General features: G+C 31.5%; 1 long non-coding RNA gene across 2 annotated transcripts in view; it reads right to left on the bottom strand.

Moving 5' to 3' along the window:
- Positions 1-1529: 1529 nt before the first annotated feature.
- LOC145249378 (uncharacterized) overlaps positions 1530-7113 on the bottom strand; it is a 729593-nt gene continuing 724009 nt past the window's right edge. The window contains exon 3 of one of the 2 annotated variants that reach the window (XR_013863522.1): positions 1530-1599. This is a non-coding gene — a long non-coding RNA (uncharacterized LOC145249378). The remainder of the gene's footprint in view (positions 1600-7113) is intronic. The other variant, XR_013863521.1, reaches the window with a different exon arrangement.

Genomic DNA, 7113 nt, shown 5'->3' with positions numbered 1-7113 from the left:
TTTTCGTCTTGTGTGCAATATATATGTTGAGGACCCACACAAAAATATCAATTCGTATAAAAATGTCAATTTTGCAAACTACTATCACTGTTTTGTATAGGACGGTATGCTGGCTGTTGATGAAAGAAGTAAAGAATCTATTGCTTATGAAGAAAAATTTATATTGGACTTTTTGGTTTGACAAATTCTAGTAGTGTCTGAAGTTATGCCAATCTCAAAGAAAATGGGTAAAAATTGTTTGAACTGACAAAGACATGTGCTACACATAAATGGCAATGCCATCATGAAAATGGGATTCAGGATGGATCATCCCCTAGAAAAAGACAAAGGAATGGCCAAAACAAAGATGGCTGGATACTCTATAATATGAAAGGTGGAAAGAGAAAGTAAGTATGAACTCTGTTTCACAAAATAAACATCAAATATAATAATGATCAAAGTTTTAGACTTCAAACATACATGAATTCTAAATTGGGTTGTTATTGCTTATCATGAAAGAAGAGTTGGGGAAATACGAATTGTGTCCAATTTTATGACAAAAAAATCAAATTTGGTGACAATTGTTATATGCATCAATCAATAAGACAGTCAGAATTCTGCTAATTATCCGACAGTCTCATACAGCATGGCGACTATGTCACAGCTTGTTTCTAGTTATTTTCCCTTTTTAGACCAGACTAAAACATCAACAAAACCTAGTGATTTTATATATTGGGTTTACACAGAAATCAACTATTAACAGATCATGTGTCAACAGATAAACCATATCAAGTATAAAGATGTATTTGTTTTGTTTTTTAAATACAATATACTTTTCCCCTAACTACTATTAGTAGTTTCATTTTTTCAGTGGTTAAAACATTGGAATCCAGTCAGTGAAATCTCGGTGTGTAATTTCGCTTCCTTTAGCCACACTGATGAGGCAACAAAAAACATACAAGCGAACACACATATATATATATAATTATAGGAAATTAACAGCAAAAACAAAACACAGATAACTCATTGTTGGGTTAAGTAAATCAGTTCCGTATTTTGAACTTTAAAAAGCATGGCTAATATTAAATCTAGTTCTTTATTTTCAATTGGGAAGTGAGAATTTTCGGAGATTCTATTTTCTTTATCAACCAAATATGACATGTCAAAGTTGTCACTGTATGCATAAACACATACAAGGGTTAAGTTGTATTCGTTTAAAAATTGATCCGAACCCTTTCCTCTTGTAGGAGTATATAAGTATATGCATTCTTACTGTGATGAAAGATACCACATATTATGGAGTCTATTAAAATAAGATTTAAACGCATTCACATTAACTTTTTCATCACTATTCGATACAAATTTAGAACAGAGAACGAATTACAGGAGGGTAATAATGAGGATACGTAGGATAAAAATATTTAATATTAAAGTGCGAAACAAATATTTTCCTGAAAGCAAAGAATGCATACAAAAACATAAAAACTATGAACAAACGTGATATATTAATAAGAAATAAAAGAGTATGATGTAAGTATACAATTCATTGGCTTACCTTACAATGCGAGAGCTCTTCAGCTAATGCTTGATTTTCTGACAAAATTTTGCTCACTTCCGGATCTGTGGGTAAAAATGAAAATGAAGGATCATTCTTTAATAGGGAAGGAAGTTGGGTATAGGCTTTTACATAGAGATCTTCAATTGATATTCTCAACATTTATTGGTTAATCAAAAGGGAAGAAAATGGTTCAGCCGAGCCGATTCTGCTTCAAAACAAATGATACACAAATATTCTTAAACCTCTAAACAGTGGCATTTAATATTGGTTTGGTTGTTTTTCAACATATTAACTATTTTTCAGGTTATTTAATGTGGAGTTCAGTCATTTTAGTAAAAGTTTGTTTCAAGTTCTTAACATCTTAAGTATTTATGCTGTAAGTATATAGTTTGGTATATAAGTTGCTTAATGATTAATTAGTTTTGTAAAACGTACAGTCTGTAAATGATAGATTCTATTCAACCCATATATGGGACTGGCAGATAGAATCAATCCCAATGGATTTGAGAGCATTGGCAACTCGAGGTTGATTCCATAAATCTCCCATGTTGGGAGATAATTGGATTCATTTTAATGACATAATTACTTGACACAGACTATTAGCATTTCAGTCAAGGATATGCAGTTGGAGATAGCTACTTTTGAATCAGGAATGATCTCGCATCTGTCAGACTAAGGTGTAATTCTGGAGAGTCCTAGGAGGTTCACCCTCCCAGGTCGCTGCCTCTAGTCTTTTGTTTTTTTGGGGGGAGGGGTAAGTTTATTGCTTATTCCTTGAAGCGCCTCTATGAAGGAATAGTGACGGGATTGCCCAGACAATTTTTAAAAGGTCAGAGTGCTCTTTCTTTGAATCCTCACCTTCTGACCTTGTGTTACATATTTCTGTGGTGAGAAGGAAGTAAATTCTTATTTACCTGGTACCTAAATACCTGGCATTTAGTGTGGAATTCATCTTGGGTGGGCATCCAGCTTCCACCAAAAAAAGGAAGTTTCTAGAAAATAGCAAATACACATGTAGTCGCCGACTGCATATATATATATATATATATATTTCACTCATAGAAAATAATATACAATGTCTTATATTTTCAAATGGTCACACATTAGGCTCAAAGTAGCTTGACTTTGGTAATCTAATGAGAATGAGTGTGTGTCAACGTGATCATGATGTATGAGGTCATACTTAGGACAACTTAATATTGAAATGTGTTTTTTTTTATCGATTTTAGCATATCGTCATTTAATTTTTCATCTTGAAATACTATAACAATTAAGTTCTTCCACCAAAGTGACTATTGCTTCTTTGACAAACTGATAAATAGGAAAACAAATAGCATAAGTGAAAAATAGATGAAAATCTCACAATGAGTTTATCAAAAATTTTGACTACAATAGATGAAGGGAAAACAATGTTTGTCAAATTAAAAAGAAAATTATATTTACATTTAAAAGTAGACGATCATCAATCTCCACCCCCACCCCCACCCCCACCCCAAGGATAAAAATTTCATTAAATTTTAATTTTTTTTAGGCAATTTTTAAAATGGAATCGGGAATTATATTGGAATCGGAAATTAAGAATATAATCAGAGAAAAATATTGGATCACTAGTATGCACATGTACACTACAAGATACATCTGGATTATTTCAAATAAAACAGTCCATATAAAAAACGTGAAGACATTAGTTTTTAGATATAAAAAACGTGAAGACATTAGTCTTTAGCTATAAAAAACGTGAAGACATTAGTCTTTAGCTATAAAAACGTGAAGACATTAGTCTTTCGCTATAAAAAACGTGAAGACATTAGTCTTTCGCTATAAAAAACGTGAAGACATTAGTCTTTCGCTATAAAAAACGTGAAGACATTAGTCTTTCGCTATAAAAAACGTGAAGACAGTCTTTAGCTATAAAAAACGTGAAGACATTAGTCTTTAGCTATAAAAAACGCGAAGACAATAGTCTTTAGCTATAAAAAACGTGAAGACATTAGTCTTTAGCTATAAAAAACGCGAATACATTAGTCTTTAGATATAAATTGATATAAAGAGAGAATGTTTAGTGACGTTTTAGATTGTTGACCTTTACGAACCTTGGATAAACTTCGAGGTCAACTTAAGCTAGCTTACAACTATTATTCTATCATGAATCTTCATACAAAATAGATCTTTGCTTTAATGTGAAAATGGTGTAGCAACATTGGTTTTGGTGTGTAGAAATAGTATTATAAAAACAAATTCCCATGTAAGGTTAGAATAAGGAAATTTCTATGACCAGTGAGTTAGGAAATATATATATATATATATATATATATATATATATATATATATATATATATACATTCATCTATACAAGAGTCATGTGTACAATGAGGCGAGTCATGAACACACATTCCAAAAGTGAAACCTAGTAATAAACAGAAAGTACTTCTCTTTGGTCAGTCAGCTGACCGAGTTCGGATACCTTTTTCTAACTTTGTATTCATTTGTACCTGCAGAGATTCTTGCATTCATAATTTTATTCCTGATATTAGAATATCAAAAATATTGAAAAATTAAATAAAATATATAAACGTCATTATTTAATTAAACTTGCTTTAATAATATTCAACCAAATTAAACAGTCTACTGTAAATCCTGTCAAAAATGACAGGAAAGTATGCTTCATCAGTGTTAGCAATATAAAAAACATAGAATTACATCTATCATTTTATTTCTCATATGTAAATTATCATTTCTGACGACCTAAAAGAAAATATATCTGCTGTTGACTTATTTAGACTGAGGGATTTATTTCTGAATGGCTTTCAGAAAGATGTTTTTGCTAAGTTTGCGATTTGCCTCTTTCTTTCACTCATTCCTTGAAATGGTTTTGTATGAGGGCTAGAAAGGCACTCTTGGGATGGAACTCATTTATTATACAAATAATTGCACATTGGTCTTTATTATAGAGTGTGGGATACAAATTCATGTAGATTATTTTCAAATGCTCAAAGCTGTTTAAACAGGAAAAACAGTTGATATCTAACATTCATAATATTGGAAATGAGATAAAGAAATGACATGAATTGAGGTGGGAGGGTATTTTTTTTTTTTTTTTTTTTTTTTTTTTTTACAAGTTAAATTTTTTTTTTTATAAATATCGTTTTTTCCTCCAGACGGAAGTGAATAGTTAATATGGTAAATATACAGAAGTAACATATCACCCTTGTCAAACAAAATGAAATAATAAAAGGCTAGAAACACATTAGGCAATTGAACAATGAAAACAAAAATGGAGAGCTCTTTTGAAATGAAACATTTGAAAAATATTTTCCGACGTGAATATTCACAGCAGAAAAATGTCTGAAATGTCATTCTTATTCTTGAATCGGAAAGAAGAGTCAGAATTTACTATAGGGAAAGAAAGAGCTGTCATGTGACTACATTTGTGATCAAACTTTAGTAAAGTATAGAGAATAACTTTACAAAAATATCCTCAAAACATTCAGATATTCAATCTTTTCTTCTTTTGTCATATCCATTTCTTTTTCATGGCATCTATATAAAAAAAATCTTAATGTTATCCTCATTTTCAAATGAATTGTATTTACAGTTTCATTACTTGATAAAATTATAACATTTTCCTTCCAGAATTCATACGTTACACATTGTGACAAACATGCACAAATAATGTGTCGACATAAAAATAACTAAGGGCATATTAAAGTTTTCTGAAAATTATTAATCAAACATAAGGTTTCCATGTATGGTCATTAATAGACACAGCAACGGTGAGTAATTATTTGAATAAATATAAAAATATGAAAGAAAAAACGTATTTTTGACATGCGATTGCGTGCAAGGTACATCACAAATTCACAAGTAAACCCCAAAATTCATGACACACGCACAAATATATATATATATATATATATATAACACTGTGGACCGTTCTTGTGTGATTTAATCTTCTAAATTTTGGTTTCGATTTTGATTCTAGCTGATGGCAACCAACATTTTGGGGGGGGGGACTTTTGAAATCATGACCATATTTTAGGTACAATGTAATCTATATATCTATCAAAGTGAAAGTGTGTGTACATTTTTCCACCAAATAACTGTCAATTTTTGGTCTAGAAACTCGAGATTTGACATAAGGAGTATTGAAATTTGGGAAAATTGTTTTAGTCGGTTTTCTGTCAGAAATTTGGCTGTCAAGGGGTCAAAGTTCAATGATTTGTCCTTTGAAAACTCTATCAAACTCCTCCGCCAATTTTGGGTCTAAACACTTGAAATTGTAAATGTAGGTTACTTGAACATGGATTAAACTTTTTAATTTGATTTGAGCCTTAAACAATAAATGCTAAGGTTTAAATTGGGTCCAAAATAAAAAAAAAATGGCCTCTGCAGTCTACCAAATTACTCAGCCAATTTCTGATTTAAACATTTGAAGTTTTATATAAAGTGTATTCAAAGATAAGACATACTTTTTAATCGGTTTGCGTCGAAACTTTGAGCTGCCAAGGGATCAAAGTTTAAAAGAGTTGACCTTTGCAGTGTATAGCAAACTACTCAGTCAATTTTGGGTCTAAAAATTTGAAATTAATGCATAATGGGTATTCATACATGCGGCAAGCATTTTAATCAGTTTTGTGGCGAAAATTTGGCTGCCAAAAGGTCAAAGTTGAAAGAGTTGACCTTTGCAGATTCTACAAATTCCTCCACCAATTTTGGGTCTAAACACTTGAAATTTTAGATGTAGGTAACTTGGACATGGGTAAAACTTTGTATTTTGATTTGAGACAAAATAAATGTTAAGGGGGTCAAAATTGGGGTCAAAGCTAAAGAATTGACCTCTGTTGTCTCTACAAAATTACTCAGACAAATTTTGGTCTAAACATTTAGAATCTTACATAAAGTGTATTCACACGTAGGGCAAGTTATGAACAATATATATGGCCTGAGTAAAGCCGGGCTGAACTGCTAGTACAAAATAATCGATAGAGAATTGGCTACAATAATAAATACGAAATCTGCATGAATTAACATATTTAACCATATTTGACAACCAGGCAACGCTGGGTGCCTCCTGCTAGTATATATATATATATATATATATATATATATATTACTTGGAGGTCACCGCTTACTAAAGCCCAGGAGGCCACTCCAGGTTAATGGTTAATAAGTATTAGTTAAATGGTGAGACAACATGATCAGTAATGGTGAAACTTTTGGTAGGACTGAATTATTTAAAATGTCAACTCAAGTATTTATTTACATTAGGCTTGAAAACGACGAAGAACGGAGAAGAAGCCTCACGGTTTTGTGTTCCATAAATGGGCAAACTCTGCTCATCGAATTTTCATTTAGTTTAAGCATAGATAGAGAATGAGAGAAATTGTTAAGTTGTTGGAGCTAGATGAGTATATGTTGTGAACGTTTTACAAGGGGGAAGGCATACATTAAAGTTCATTTGAGCACCTACGATAAAACTAACGATAAAGCAGAGATAGACATGCACTGTTTCTTCTGTGAGAAAAAAAGTAAAGAGGCAAGCAATTGCGAAGACGGTTTTATACTCGTTCAATGCA

Source organism: Euprymna scolopes, chromosome 28, assembly GCF_053919585.1.
Source record: "Euprymna scolopes isolate OS-2025 chromosome 28, ASM5391958v1, whole genome shotgun sequence".
Taxonomy (NCBI): domain Eukaryota; kingdom Metazoa; phylum Mollusca; class Cephalopoda; order Sepiida; family Sepiolidae; genus Euprymna; species Euprymna scolopes.
The sequence above is the reverse complement of the archived record's forward strand: the minus strand, read 5'-3'. Positions and strand labels throughout refer to the sequence as shown.